General features: G+C 39.5%; 1 protein-coding gene across 1 annotated transcript in view; it reads left to right on the plus strand.

Moving 5' to 3' along the window:
• PREX2 (phosphatidylinositol-3,4,5-trisphosphate dependent Rac exchange factor 2) overlaps positions 1-16,138 on the plus strand; it is a 689,594-nt gene that overhangs the window by 636,082 nt on the left and 37,374 nt on the right. The gene's annotated exons all lie outside the window — the stretch shown is intronic.

A 16,138-nucleotide genomic window follows, 5' to 3' on the forward strand; every position in this document is an offset into this window, starting at 1 on the left:
ATAGTTTTGAGAACGTTTTATTAGGTTGTATCATTTAAAATGAACTTTTGCTTACTGTATTAAGATATGTAGAGGGCCTAGAGATTCCCAATTTTCTGCTGTGCAGAGAAACATTATGCAAATTTAAAGTTCCATTATAAAAGTTTAATTAAGCATAGTAAAAATGCAGTGTTCATTCATTATTTATTTAGTCCTGTAAGTTACATCTGCAAATTGTTCTTTTTTTCACTTCACACAGAGACACTATAGCGTATGCTGCATATTTAAATGGTCATTCTATTACAAAATATAATATTCTTTGTTTCATTAGAGATTTTTTATTTTTAAACAAAATTATTTTCTTACTATCCATATATACCTTGTAAAATAATTAAACACATACCCAGTCTGTCCCTGTGCTACATCTCCCTTCTATGTCAAGTGCCTATGTAAGATGCAGAGATATTTTTATAATTGTGTTTTTAATATGTAATGCTTAAATACAATATATGCTGTTAATTAATTAAATAATATGATTGAAATGCATGTGTACACATTAAACATATGAATAGAATTAAAACACAAGTGTAAACATTAAATATAAGACATATGCCCTGACATAGGCACATGACATAGAAGGGGTGTATGCATATCTATTTTTTGTGGTGCCTACTGCTTATTGAGAGTAATTTTATGAGGTAATATGGGTTACTTCCTCTAATCCTTTATTGACATTTTCTATTATAAATATATATCTCAGTACAAGTACAATTTATCAAAAGAAGGATAAAGCCAGTGAGTCAATCAGGAGGAAGAACACATATGTCTGTTTCAGAAGGATTAATTTACCTCTGTAGTTTACCTATTTACAGATTGTGGCCCTCTCTGCATCAGTAACTCTGCCTGTCTATTTCTGCACTGCCACTGCAGAAATAGCGCAATCTCGCTACTTTTAGCGAGATCGCGGCACAGAGAGGTCCAGGACAGCAGCATTGTACAGGTTATGATGCTGGTCCTTAAGGGCATAATGACCATCGCCGTACAGGGTACAGCGCTGGTCGTTAAGGGAATAAGGACCACCACCATTCCCAGTACTGCGGTTGTTCTGTTAGTCTATTTCTGCATGCCTCAGGAGTGAGGCAGTTCAGAAATAGTGTAATGGAAGAAGCAGCAATCAGTGTGTATCTCATGCTGCTGCTTGAAGCCTTCATGTGAGGCACAGTGTTGTGTACTTTAAATGGAGTCTAGATACTAGCATGTAACAATGCATGCTGGTATCAGGCTCAGTGGCCAATCACTGGATGCCTCAGGAGAGAGGCAGTCCAATGATGAACAAAATAGTGGCCCATGGTCATGTGACAGCCAGTCACAGTGATTGCATTAAAAAATGACAAGCCATTGTTTGTTAAAAATGGCTTGTCTTCGCCCCTCTCCTTCTGTCCCAGTGAACACATACAGTAAATAAAGTATAAAAAGTGCTTTTATACATATTTGTTTAAATAGATTTTATTTGAATATTTTCGATTATTTTTTTTAAATAATTTTATTTTAATAAAGTTTTTTTGTGTGTGTTTATCCCTAAATTTTATTTTCTGCCCATTGGTCAAACATAATGTGTAAAAATTGCTCTAGATCATTGTTTCTCAATCGCGGTCCTCAAGTACCCCCAACAGGCCAGGTTTTAATTTTAACTGAACCAGTGCACAGGTGAAATAATCAGCTGATAGGTTAGAGCAAGTTGCTAACCATGGTGTTAATGATCAGTTGATTATTTCACCTGTGCACCGGTTCAGCTATAATGAAAACTTGGCATGTTTGGGGTATTTGAGGATCGAGGTTAAGAAACACTGCTCTAGATAAATTCTACAAATATATCCTTTTGTGTAGCAGTTTTGAATTGTGTGACTGCTATTTGGCTTACAGTCCAAGCATAGCAAATTTTAGCATTAAACCAATAATTCCATCTTTGTAATATTTGGCCTTTATTTGCTATAAATTACTTGGAAACATAGACATATGGGGTATTCCTGACCCCCTGCAATAGAACACTTTTCAATAAGAAAGTTAAAAGTTAGCATGCGAGTGACCGACTCAAGCCCACCAAATTCATAATCTGGCCCTCTGTATTTTCAGAAAGGACTTTCAAATGTTTACTTTTGCTGTTTATATTTTCCTTAAAGGGGTGTGTAAGTTGAAATTTAACTTTTCTTTCCTAAGATATGGAGAGTTCACAACGTCATTCAATTACTAGTGGGAATATCACTCATGGCCAGCAGGAGGAGGCAAAGAGCACCACAGCAAAGCTGTTAAGTGTCACTCCCCTACCCATAATCCCCAGTCATTCTCTTTGCCTCTCTCAATGGAGGAGGTGAAGTTTGGTGTCTAAAGAAATGAATTCCTTTTTTAGGTATTTTTCCCAGCAAGCAAGGATTTGGGTTTATCTAAGTCCATGTCAATCTCTTCATTAGAGTAGTGGTGGCTTTTAAGTAGTTAGGAAGTTGTGAGGTAGTCCTTACTTTGTTTCCTAACACATTGCTGCCCATAGTACAGAAAGCCAGAGTTGGTTACTTTGTACTTTCATTTTCTACAGGTCTCTGTGAGGAGTTTGTGTCCTTTCACACCTTGTGAGCTGTCTTTCTGCCGGACAGCTAGACTGCAGGTAAGTGCTTTTGTTTTCTAGGTCTTGGAGACTTGCACTTCAAAAGATATGCAGTAGATGGGGATATTTATCCTTTATACAAGATTTTCTTTGGCAGTGGGCAGGCATATTACAGTATGTATGTTGAGACTTGATGCCCCGTGTTTCTGGCGAGCCTTCTGGCTCACCAGAAATAGAAGTTATGAAGCAGCGGTCTAAAGACCGCTGCTCCATAACTTGTCCGCCTGTTTTGAGGCGGCGGACAGAAATCAACCCGATCGAATGTGATCGGGTTGATTGACACCCCCTGCTAGCGGTCAATTGGCCGCAAATCTGCAGGGGGTGGTATTGCACCAGCAGTTCATAAGAACTGCTGGTGCATGATAAGTGCCGACAGCATATGCTGTCGGTATTTATCAATGTGTGGCGGACATGATCCGCAATATTGGATCATGTCCGCTCGCACATTAATAAATAGGCCCCTAAGGGTTAATCTTCCCTTCATTGGGAAGTTTTTCCTCTTTGGGCTAATTTTGTTGAAATACTTTTTTATGTGTGTGCCTTATGTTTTATACAGGGATTTATGTATAAACTTAAAATTTGGCAGTTGGTTTTCTTTGCTTGCTTAGCTAGAACAGGCTGACAGACTGCTTGAGCGTTGGTGTAAATTAAGCTCTGGTGTTGTAGGCAGAGGGAAACGCGCGCCTTTTACTAGCTGCGTAGTTTCTTCTTTCTGCCGGTCATGTGACTTCTCTCTGCTGTCGGATATTCAGGAGCGGAGCGTCGTCATTGAATTTCAGTTTCTTCAGTGTCGATCTACTATATGATCATTTTAGAAACTTCTGGCAGCCAAATTGTGTATAAGTGTTACGGTAAGGCATCTCAGCCTGAGGTGTAGGGGGCCTTATTGGTTTATTATTTTAAAGATGTTTTTGCATAACGTTAAGCGGATGTGGTATTAAACATTCTTAAAGTGACAGTGTATTTAAAAAAATTCTACAATTTGGGGAATTTTTTATTTAGTATTAGGGACATGGACCAAGACTCTGTGTCTTTTGACAAATGCTTGTTATGCCTTGAGGCACAAATTGTTTTGCCTATGCAATTCTGTGCTGCATGCTTAGCTAGTACACTTCAATTTAAAGATAAATTGTTGCCCTCTGAGCCCAATGTCTCTCAGGATGATGCTGTTCAGGCAATGCCACGGCTTTTTCCTCAAACGTTCCAAGCCTCTATGGACTCACATACAGTGCCCTGAAGTTCCTCTCAGCCTCCTGGAGGAGTTTATTTGCCTGCAGATTTTGCTGCACAAGTATCTTCTGCGGTATCTGCAGCATTATCTGCTTTTCCTAGGCTGGGAAAATGCAAGAGGAAAAATAGACATTCAAATAGTAAGGTTTCTGTTCGAACTACTGCTATGAAGGTTGCCCTCCCTCATAAGCCTGATGAGGAAGATGTGTCGGTAGCCTCTGAGAGTGAAATCTCAGATTCAGACAGTATTATTCCTTCATCTGATACTGAAGAAGTAAACTTCAGATTTAAGTTTGAAAACCTTTGTGTACTGTTAAAGGAGGAATTGGCTACTTTGGACGACTCCGATACTTCTGTCGTTGTCAACCCTAAGAAGTCTAGTAAACTTAATAAATACTATGATGTTCCTTCCTCTGTGGAAGTTTTTCCTGTCCTAGACCGTGTGACGGAGATTATTTCACAGGAATGGGAGAAGCCATGGATTCCTTTCTGCCCATCTCCTGTATTTAAAAAGATGTTTCCTGTTGCTGACTCTATTAAAGATTCTTGGCGCACAGTGCCTAAAGTAAGGGCTATTTCTACTCTGTCTAAGAGAACTACGATCCCTATAGAGGATAGCTGCTCTTTTAAGGACATCAGGGACAAAAAGCTGGAAGCTTATTTAAAGAAGATGTATGTTCATCAAGGTCTTCAATGGCAACCTGCAGTTTGTATTGCCACAGTAGCAAGTGCGGCATCATATTGGTGCAACGCCTTGTCTGAATCAATTTTAGTAGAGACTCTGTTGGAGGAGATACAATATAGGATTAAGGCTCTCAAACTAGCCAATTTATTTCTGATGCTAACATGCAAGTTATTAGACTGGGAGCCAAGATGTCTGGTTTCACTGTTCTAACTCGCAGGACATTGTGGCTAAAATCTTGGTTAGCTGATGTTACCTCTAAGTCATAGCTTCTGGCGCTTCCTTACATGTGTAAGACCTTGTTCAGACCTGGTCTGGCAGAAATAATTTCTGATATTATGGGTGGAAAATGGTCTTTTCTACTGCAAGACATGAAGAACAGACTCAAAGGAAGTCAAAGTAATTTTCGTTCCTTTCGTAACTTCAAAGGTCAAAAGTCTTCCTCTCCCTCTTTCAAGAAGGAGCAGTCCAAGTCTTCTTGGAAGCCCAATCAGTCTTGGAATAAGAGGAAGCAATCAAAGAAACCCTCCCATAAGTCTAAGTCAGCATGAAGGGTCGGCCCCCGGTCCGGGATTGGATCAAGTGGGGGGCAAACTTTCCCTGTTTTCTCAAGCGTGGAGACAAGATGTCCCAGATCCTTGGGCTGTGGACATAGTATCTCAGGGTTACAAAATAGAATTCAAAACTTCACCTCCCATGGGCAGATTCCACCTCTCAACATTATCTGCAGACTAGGTAAAAAGAAAGACATTCTTGAACTGCGTTCAGGACCTTTCCTCCCTGGGAGTGATTTTTCCAGTTCCAGTAAGGGAACAGGGCCTAGGAATCTATTCAAATCTGTTTGTGGTTCCCAAAAAAGAGGGAACTTTTTGAACCATTTTAGACCTAAAGTGCCTCAACAAGTTTCTCAGGGTACAGTCCTTCAAAATGGAAACTATTTGTTCTATTCTTCCTTTGGTGCAAGTGGGTCAGTTCATGACTACCATAGACCTGTAGGACGCGTATCTTAATGTTCCAATCCACAGGGATCATCACAAATTCCTGAGATTCACCTTTCTAGACAAACACTTTCAGTTTGTGGCTCTTCCTTTTGGCCTTGCCACAGCTCCCAGAATTTTCTCAAAGGTTCTGGGGGCTCTCTTGGCAGTGATCAGGTCTTGGGCATATTGGTTCAGGCGGCATCTATTCAACAAGCAAACTCTCATACAGAGATCTTGTTGTATTTTCTACGTTCCCACGGTTGGAAAGTGAATCTGGAAAAGAGTTACCTTGTTCCAGCTACAAGGGTGGTTTTCTTAGGGACCATAATAGATTCCATATCTATGAAAAATTTTCTGATGGAGGTCAGAAAATTCAAAATCTCTCCTCTTGCCTTTCTCTTCAGTCTACTGTTCGCCCATCAGTGGCTCAATGTATAGAGGTAATTAGTCTAATGGTCACTTCCATGGACATCATTCCCTTTGCTCGATTCCATTTAAGAGCTCTTCAATTATGCATGCTCAGACAATGGAATGGAGAGCATTCGGATCTGTCTCTGAGGATAGATCTAGACCAGTCAACCAAGAGACTCTCTCCCATGGTGGCTTTCTCAGGACCATCTGTCTCAGGGCAAATGCTTCTGAAGACCTTCCTGGGTGATTGTGACCACAGACACCAGCCTGCTAGGCTGGGGAGCAGTCTGGGACTCATTAAAGGCGTAGGGACTAGGCACTTGGGAGGAGTCTGCTCTCCCGATAAACATCTTGGAATTGAGAGCAATTTACAATGCTCTGATGGCTTGGTCTCAATTGTCTTCAGCCTGGTTTATCAGGTTTTAGTCGGACAACATCACCTCAGTGGCTTACATCAACCACCAGGGAGGAACTTGGAGTTCCTTAGCCATGAAGGAGGTGGCACGGATTATTCAGTGGGCGGAAGCTCACAAGTGTTGTCTATCTGCCATCCACATTCCTGGAGTGGACGACTGGGAAGCAGATTTCCTGAGCAGACAGACATTTCATCCCTGGGAGTGGGCTCTCCATCCGGAGGTTTTCTCCAGGTTAACCCTCAAATAGGGGGTGCTGGAGTTGGATCTGATGGCGTCTCGGCAGAACACCAAGCTTCCAAGGTACAGTTCAAGGTCAAGAGATCCTCAGGCTGCTCTGATAGATGTGAAGAAGAAATCAGTCAAGTGCTACCAATCAGTCAAGTGCTCTGATAGATGCTCTGGCAGTTTCTTGGAATTTCAGTCTAGCATACCTGTTTCCTCCGTTTGCGATCCTTCCACGAGTTATTGCTAGTATCAAACAAGAGAGAGCATCATTAATTCTAATAGCTCCTGCATGGCCTCGCAGGATCTGGTATTCAGACCTAGTGAAGATGTCATCTCGGCCACCTTGGAGGTTTCGTCTGAGGAAGGACCTACTAACTCAGGGTCCATTTTTCCATCCAAATCTTGTTTCTCTGAAGCTGACTGCTTGGAGATTAAACGCTTAGTTCTGTCTAATCATGGATCTTCTGAGTCGGTCATTGAGACCATGATCCAGGCTCGCAAACCAGTCACTCGAAAAATGTACCATAAGGTATGGTGTAAATACCTTTATTGGTGTGAATCTAAGGGCTACTCTTGGAGTAGGGTCAGGATTCCTAGAATTTTTTCTTTTCTCCAGGAAGGTCTGGAGAAAGGGTTGTCAGTCAGTTCTCTGAAAGGTCAGCTTCCTGCATTATCTATTTTGTTACACAAGCGTCTGGCGGATGTGCCAGATGTTCAATCTTTTTGTCAGGCCCTGGTCAGAATCAGGCCTGTGTTTAACCCCTTAATGACCACAATGTACCCTGTATGTCACTGGTCGTTAAGGAATTTTTCAGGACATAATAGCACAAGTCTAGCAAGAAAACGCTATTAATGGACTCCCTCCAGCAGGCTTTGTGGAATAGAGCAGTTTCAACGCTGGTGGCAAGATCGCGCTATAAAACAATCAAGTCCAAAAAAAAGGCCAGTGACATACAGGGTACGTCGCTGGTCCTTAAGGGGTTAAACCTGTTGCTCCTCCTTGGAACCTTAATCTTGTTCTTAAAGTTTTGCAGCAGGCTCCATTTGAGCCAATGCATCCCATAGATATTAAGTTGCTATCTTGGAAGGTTTTGTTTCTTATTGCTATCTCTTCTGCTCAGAGAGTTTTGGAACGCTCGGCTTTGCAGTGTGATTCGCCTTACCTTATCTTTCATGCGGATAAGGCAGTTTTTTATACTAAATTGGGGGTTTTTCTTAAAGGGGTTTTGGATGGAAATATTAATCAGGAAATTGTTGTTCCATCTCTCTGTCCCAATCCTTCTTCTCATAAAGAACGTCTGTTGCACAACTTGGATGTTGTGCATGCTCTGAAATTCTACCTACAGGTGACTAAGGATTTTCGCCAGTCTTCTGCCCTGTTTGTTTGTTTCTCAGGAAAGTGTAAGGGTCAGAAGGCTACTTCTACTTCTCTTTTCCTCTGGTTGAGAATTATGATTCGTTTTGCTTATGAGACTGCTGGACAGCAGTCTCCTGAGAGAATGACAGCTCATTCCACTAGGGCTGTCTCCTCTTCTTGGGCTTTCAAAAATGAAGCTTCTGTGGAACAGATTTGCAAGGCTGCAACTTGGTCCTCTCTGCATACTTTTTCCAAATTTTCCAAATTTGATACTTTTGCTTCGGCTGAGACCTCTTTTGGGAGAAAACGGTGGTGCCTTCTGTTTAGGTCTGCCTGTCTTGTTCTCTCTCCCTGTTCATTCTGTGTTCTCTAGCTTGGGTATTGGTTCCCACTAGTAATTGAATGATGTTGTGGACTCTCCATATCTTAGGAAAGAAAACAAAATGTATGCTTAACTGATAAATGTCTTTCTTTCCGGATATGGAGAGTCCACGACCCCACCCTTTAGTCAGACAGTTACTGACACCTCTACACCTTTGTGTTATTCCTTTTCCATTTCCCTTCAGTCGAATGACTGGCGATTATGAGTAGGAGAGTGACACTTAACAGCTTTGCTGTGGTGCTCTTTGCCTCCTGCTGCTGGCCAGGAGTGATATTTCCACTAGTAATTGAATGACGTAGTGGACTCTCCATATCCGGAAAGAAAGAAATGTATCAGGTAAGCATAAATTTTGTTTTATTATTCAGATAGAGCATGCAATTAAAAAAAATAATAATAACTTACTACTATTATAAACTACTTTCAGCTAGATTACGAGTTTTGCGTTATGAGTATAATGCTGCCTTTTCACTACTGCTGCTATTACGAGTCTTGTAGGTATAGCTGTACCGCACACTTTTTTGGCCATCACGCAAAGTAACTACTGCACCTTTCAAAAAGTTATTTTTCAATGGGACTTCCATAGTGCCGGTATTACGAGTTTCCCTGTCCGGGCTAAAAGTGAGCGGTACAGCCTATAACGACAAGATCTGTACCGTCACCTGAAAGTCAGTGGTTATGAGATTTAAACGTTACAGAGCTGTACCATAAAACTCATAACTAAAGTGTTACAAAGTACACTAACACCCACAAACTACCTATTAACCCCTAAACCAAGACCCTCCCGCATCGCAAACACTAAAATAAAATTATTAACCCCTAATCTGCCGCTCCGGACATCGCCGCCACTATAATAAACATATTAACCCCTAAACCGCTGCACTCCCCACATAGTAAACACTAGTTTAATATTATTAACCCCAAATCTGCTGCCCCCAATGTCATCGCCACCTACATACCCTTATTAACCCCTAATCTGCTGTCCCTAACATCGCCGCAACCTACATTACTGTTATTAACCCCTAATCTGCTGCCCCCAAATCGCCGCCAGCTAACTACACTTATTAACCCCTAATCTGCTGCCCCCAATGTCGCCACCACTATACTAAAGTTATTAACTCCTAAACATAACCCTAAGTCTAACCCTAACGTAACCCTAACCCTAACACCCACTAACTTTAACCTAATTAAAATAATTCCAAATAAAAATGACAATTAATACCTAAATTATTCCTATTTAAAGGAAGCTCAATCCTATTGGCTGATTGCACCAGCCAATAGGATTTTTTACCATTTAATTCCGTTTGGATGATAGAATTCTATCAGCCAATCGGAATTAAAGGGATGCTATCTTGGATGACGTCCCTTAAAGGGAACCTTCGGTGTACGGCTGGGACTGTATGAAGAGGATGCTCCGCGCCGGATGTCTTGAAGATGGAGTCGCTCTGCGTTGGAAGGATGAAGATAGAAGATGCCGTGTGGATGAAGACTTCTGCCCACCTGGAGGACGAATTCTTGCCGCTTGGATGAAGACTTCTCCCAGCTTCGTTGAGGACTTCTTGCCGCTTGGATGAAGACTTGTCCCAGCTGGATGAGGATGGATGTCCGGTCTTCAAAAACTGTAAGTGGATCATCGGGGGTTAGTGTTAGTTTTTTTTAAGGTTTTATGGGGTGGGTTTTATTTTTAGATTAGGGACTTTGGGCACCGTAAAAGAGCTAAATGCCCTTTTAAGGGCAATGCCCATCCAAATGCCCTTTTCAGGGCAATGGTTAGCTTAAGTTTATTTAGATAGGTTTTTATTTGGGAGGTTGGTTGTGTGGGTGGTGGGTTTTACTGTTGGGGGGTTGTTTCTATTTTTTTTTTTTACAGGTAAAAGAGCTGATTTCTTTGAGGCAATGCCCCGCAAAAGGCCCTTTTAAGGGCTATTGGCAATTTAGTGTAGGCTAGGGGTTTTATTATTTTGGGGGGCTTTTTTATTTTGATAGGGCTATTAGATTAGGAGCAATTCAATTTTATTTTTTATAATTTCTTTTTTTATTTTGTGTAATTTAGTGTTTATTATTTTTTGTAATTTAGATAAATGTATTCTTTTAATTTAATTTATTTAATTTTAGTGTAATGTTAGGTGTTAGTGTAACGCAGGTTAGGTTTTATTTTACAGGTAAATGTGTATTTATTTTAACTAGGTAGCTAGTAAATAGTTAATAACTATTTACTAACTAGTCTACCTAGTTCAAATAAATACAAACTTAGCTGTGAAATAAAAATAATACCTAAGATAGCTACAATGTAACTATTAGTTATATTGTAGCTAGCTTAGGGTTTATTTTACAGGCAAGTATTTAGTTTTAAATAGGAATTATTATTAATAGTAGGTTTTATTAAGATTTATTTTAATTATATTAAAGTTAAGGGTGTTAGGGTTAGGGTTAGATTTAGGGTTAGGGTTAGGTTTAGGGGTTAATATATTTATTTAGTGTTAGTGATGGGGGAGGCCAGAGGTTTAGGGGTTAATAACTTTAGTATAGTGGGGGCGGCAGATTAGGGGTTAATAAATGTATGTAGGTGGCGGCGACATTGGGGGTGACAGATTAGGGATTAATAAGTGTAGGTAGGTGGTGGCAACATTGGGGGCGGCAGATTAGGGGTTAAGAATTGTAGGTAGGTGGCGCCGACATTGGGGGCGGCAGATTAGAGGTTAATAAGTGTAGGTAGGTGGCGGCAACATTGGGGGCGGCAGATTAGGGGTTAATAAGTATAGGTTGGTGGCGGCAACATTGGGGGCGGCAGATTAGGGGTTAATAAGTGTAGGTAGGTGGCAGTGACGTTGAAGGCGGCAGATTAGGGGTTAATAAGTGTAGGTTGGTGGCGGCAACATTGGGGTGGCAGATTGGGGGTTAATAACTGTAGGTATGTGGCGGCGACGTTGGGCGCAGCAGATTAGGGGTTAATAAGTGTAATGTAGGTGTCAGCGATGTCGGAGGCGGCAGATTAGGGGTGTTTAGACTCTGGGTTTAAATTAGGGTGTTAGGTTTAAACATAACTTTTCTTTCCCCATAGACATCAATGGGGCTTTACACTCTGTTATTGCAGGTGTTAGGCTTTTTTTAAGCCGGCTCTCCCCATTGATGTCTATGGGGAAATTGTGCACAAGCACGCCAAAGCAGCTCTGGTATTTGTGTGCTCAACGCTGCCATATTGCCCGCAAACGCCTTTTTTTTGCAAACCTGTAATAGCAGCGCTATTAAAGATGAGCGGTGGAAATAACTTGCAAGTTAGTAGCGAGCCAGCCATAAAGAAAAACTCGTAATCTAGCTGTTTGTTTTCTTGGTATGCTTTGTTGAAAAAGATAGCTAGGTAGGCAGCAGTGTTTGTATCAATATATGTAACAATGTTATTCAATGTTGCAAACAATAATGCCATATAGTGTTCATGGCACATACACTCCTGAGCATATCTAGATATGTTCTTTAACAAAGGATACCAAAAGAATGTAGTACATATGACAAAAGAATAATTGTTTTTATTGCATGCTCTATCTAAATCATGAAAGTTTAATTTGAACTTTGATGTTCTTCTAAATCAAATGTAACAATCAAAATAGAGAAATGTAATATTTAAAACATGAAACTGATGAAAAGGTAAATATTTTTGACCATAAAGATTTAAAAAAAAAAATTAAAGACAGTATGGCCTAGATTTATCATATTGCATGAGAACAAGTGTGCCAGGCAGGGAACCTATCCTGATGTGATTGGGGCCTCCAATGCAGCAACCATTACTGGAATTTAAAAATGAATAAACAAAACTTTGTGAAGTTTCACCCCATTCGCTTGCTCAACCAACTGCCATCCCAAACAAATGAATCTCGGATATTAATTAAGAAGCAATGTCCGTGTAACAATCTCTCAGCTTAATGAGTAATTAACTGAACTTAAAGGGACACTGTACTCAAAAATTTTCTTTCATGATTCACATAGAGCATGCATTTTTAAGCAACTTTCTAATTTACTCCTATTATCAAATTTTCTTCATTCTCTTGGTATGTTTATTTGAAAAGCAAGAATGTAAGTTTAGATGCTGGCCCATTTTTGGTGAACAACCTGGGTTGTCCTTGCTGATTGGTCAGCACCAATAAACAAGTGCTGTCCATGGTCCTGAAGCAAACATTTGCTGGCTCCTTAGCTGATATGCCTTCTTTTTCAAATAAAGATAGCAAGAGAACGAATTAAAATTGATAATAGAAGTAAATTAGAAAGTTGCTTAAAATTGCATGCTCTATCTGAATCATGAAAGAAAAAATTTGGGTTCAGTGTCCCTTTAATTAATTAACTTTTGCACAAGTAGGTAGCAAGAATGTTCATACAGCAAGACTTCACCTTGACCCTCTCCTATACCAATCTACTTTCCTCTCCTAGTTCTATGTTTAGTTGAATCTATATACTTGTATCTATTCATATGGCCATAAAACATCCCCATATTCTTCCTCTTTTTTACATATTGCGCTTCTCCTCTATCACCCTGCTCTGATTTCACTGTATCTTCACCATGTCACTGCTCTTATGTCACTTTGTCCTTGTCGTACCCCTGACACAATGCATCTTTAACCCATGACAATGTGCACCAATTCCTCTCCTCTTGTGTCTTTATTCCAATTTTCATCCGTTTATTGCAACAGTCAAATGTGTTCTTATTATTAATTAATTAATTATTTGCACACAAAAAAATATTAGCCCGTTGGGTACCAGTAATAGAAGAGTAACCATCTTTTTTGCCTTCTATAACACAGATATTTTTAATTACTCCCAGCTAATAAAGATTAACCACTTGGCTGTACATAACAGGAAAAGAGAGATATAATTGCTCTGCCCTTAAAGCAGTGTATCAAAGCTGTGTGAGCTTTCTCCTTCTGTTTGCCTGTGAAATTACAGCTCACCCTACACCTTCGTACTACTATTTTTTTTACATCCAAAGCTGTCCACATTGTCCAGACCTTCCCCTTCCTGTGGGTACATCCTTGGTAAGCTTCTGTTTACTTTTGACCAGTGGGACCTTCCTTTATAACTAGCAACCCAGGATGCAACTTTTATAACTAGCAACCCAGGATGCTGATTACTACTGTTGGTGATATTCACCCTGGACTGAATAACTCTTTAGACCATGACAGGTTAAAGAGGGTTCGTTTATTGAAAAATCACACTGCAGTGAGGAGAGAATGAATACAAAGTTTTCTCTGGGGGGGGGTCAGTCCCCTTCCCAAACATTTATACACAGGAGGCAGGGCATTTCTGGACTCCATATCTAGGCTAATACAGTTTATGATTGGCTAGCTAAAATGCAAGGGTTTTTACCAAATATGGTTATAACATAAGTAAAAAATACAGTTTACACACAATTCCATTCACTAAGTTCTATTCCTCAAAGTAGCTGGTTTAACTGTCTGACCGTATATCAAAAAAGGGCAAAGGTCAGGGATGAACTAATGTCTGCTCTTATGTTAACAAAGAGAGCTGCGTAAAAAGCATATCATTCTACAAGCTTTCTAATTTATAGTATACATCCATCCATATACTCACATATGTTTGGCCTACCAGGACAACAAGGGAATTGAATGCTCAGATACAAGGATAGGAAAGGATTAGATTTAGGAGGAATAACAGACATACACTAGCTACCATAAATCATTGCCCCTTAAGCAAGACTGGCCTCTCCTGACTAACAATGCCTGCATAGAAATTAACCCATTCAGACCTCACAAAGCACTGAAGAAAAAAACAGTTACCTATATTGCTTATTATTTTCAACAGTCCCTCCTCTGATGCTGTTAAACTCTGACAATAGCATCAAACAGCAATATGATTTAGTCGGGTGAATTCCATCTCAAATTGCAGTGCAGAGTTGCCATGGTCTTAGCAATGGGGCACACACAAGGCTGGAGCTTCACAGGAGGGCATCAGTCTGCTGGTTGCTGGGCTGACGAGGTTACAGAGCTTGTGTAGCATTAATTTGAGACAGATTACTACAAGAGAAAGAAAAACAATTAGTACAACAAAGATTAGCAAACCTTGCAGTATCTGTACCCCCAATTTACCCAGGTATCCTGACAGGCCAAAAGTCAAATCAAAATCCAAAACACTAAACTTAATATCATGCAGGATAGTTAAGTAATAAAATTATAATTGTTCCATTTGTTCTATCTACGTATTGAGCTTTGGTTTTCCACCTAATTAAAAGATAAGGAAGCAAGTGTGTGTAAACAAACATAATGAGATATGGCATTACCTGAAGATCAACACATTGTAAATAATAGGCTGTGGTTTAAAAGAACAAAACCAGCTACTTCATATACACAACATACATTTTATACTCTGCAGCTGGTATAACAAGTCTAAAATAGATTAATATAAATACAATGTTTTAGTATACTGTCCCTTTAAGAGACTGGGGTTGCCACAGACATACATTATATTGCTTTGTAATCTATATCTAATAGCTAAACATAAGTATATACGTATTTAAGCACAATTATATTAACACCTAACTACCTTGAATGCTCACTGCTATTGAAATGAATGCAAAACTAATAATCCATCTGAAAATAAACAAAAACAAATAGAGAATGTGGGGAAGGAGCAATATACAAAACCTCCCAGATACATTAGCTAAAATAATTAACCCAATCATCGCTGGGAGAAAATTTAACAAGTACACTTTTTATATGTACTTTACGAAAAATGAAAGCAAAATAAAAATGAATGTATAGTAATGTTTCATTGTCATTAGTGTAACATTCTATACATTGTTGAAATGCCTAATTTAATAGTAGTTTAACTAAAAGAACATTAATACAGAGGTACCAAACTCATGGCTATGTGGTATGAAACCACAGATCCAACAGGCACCTGTACCATCAGTGTGGCAGTAACAATAAATGCATTGTCTTGTTCCCATGGGGTGGTATGGCAGACATAACTGGGAACAATGACAATACCCAAAATATAAAAGGATACATGGTGAGTTTGATATACATATAACAATTACACAGTAATAGAATAAATAAATCATACAAAAAGTAATTGCTAACATTTGAGTGATTACTAAAAGCTTTATAAAACAGATAATTCCTTTACACACCAGTAAAAACATCACAAGGGTGTAAATGCAGCATACAGAAATTATAATGAAAAATAAAAATTAGTTCATTAGCTTTAAACATGCGGGAAATAATCAAGCACTATCAGAGAGTGATACTTCCCAAAGGCTCAGTCTTTATGGATTTCCTTGCCAGCGATATGATCATTCTGTGGTGCCACCAATTTGTAGTGAGATCCATGATTTAACTTCTGTGACTTCAGTGGCTGTATTTGTGATAAATAGTATGCAGACAGGCCCCTTCTACTTTGGCTCTATAGGCATTTTTCTGGAAAAACTTGCAACCATTATAAGATCACCAGGTGAGTTGGCATGCACTACATGATTATCATTCTGTAACTGTGCAGCAAGTACCTGGATATGAAAAGACTTAAGCATTGATGTTAGTTGTATGTCATAGTCTCCAAAATCAACATCACAGATATTATATTTACAGCCTGTTTCTGAGCAATGTTAAACTAATAGTCACCAGCATTTTACACAGGGAGTATTGTAGAATACAGGGTAATTTATGTTTCTCTTTAAAGGATCAGTAAAATTGAACTTTAATGATTTAGATAGGGCATGTCATTCCAAACAACCTTAAAATTGAATTTTATCATCAAATTTGCTTGGTTCGCTTGATATTCCCAGTTAAAGGCTAAAACTAGGCAGGCTCATAGGCACT

Source organism: Bombina bombina, chromosome 5 (genome assembly GCF_027579735.1).
Source record: "Bombina bombina isolate aBomBom1 chromosome 5, aBomBom1.pri, whole genome shotgun sequence".
Taxonomy (NCBI): domain Eukaryota; kingdom Metazoa; phylum Chordata; class Amphibia; order Anura; family Bombinatoridae; genus Bombina; species Bombina bombina.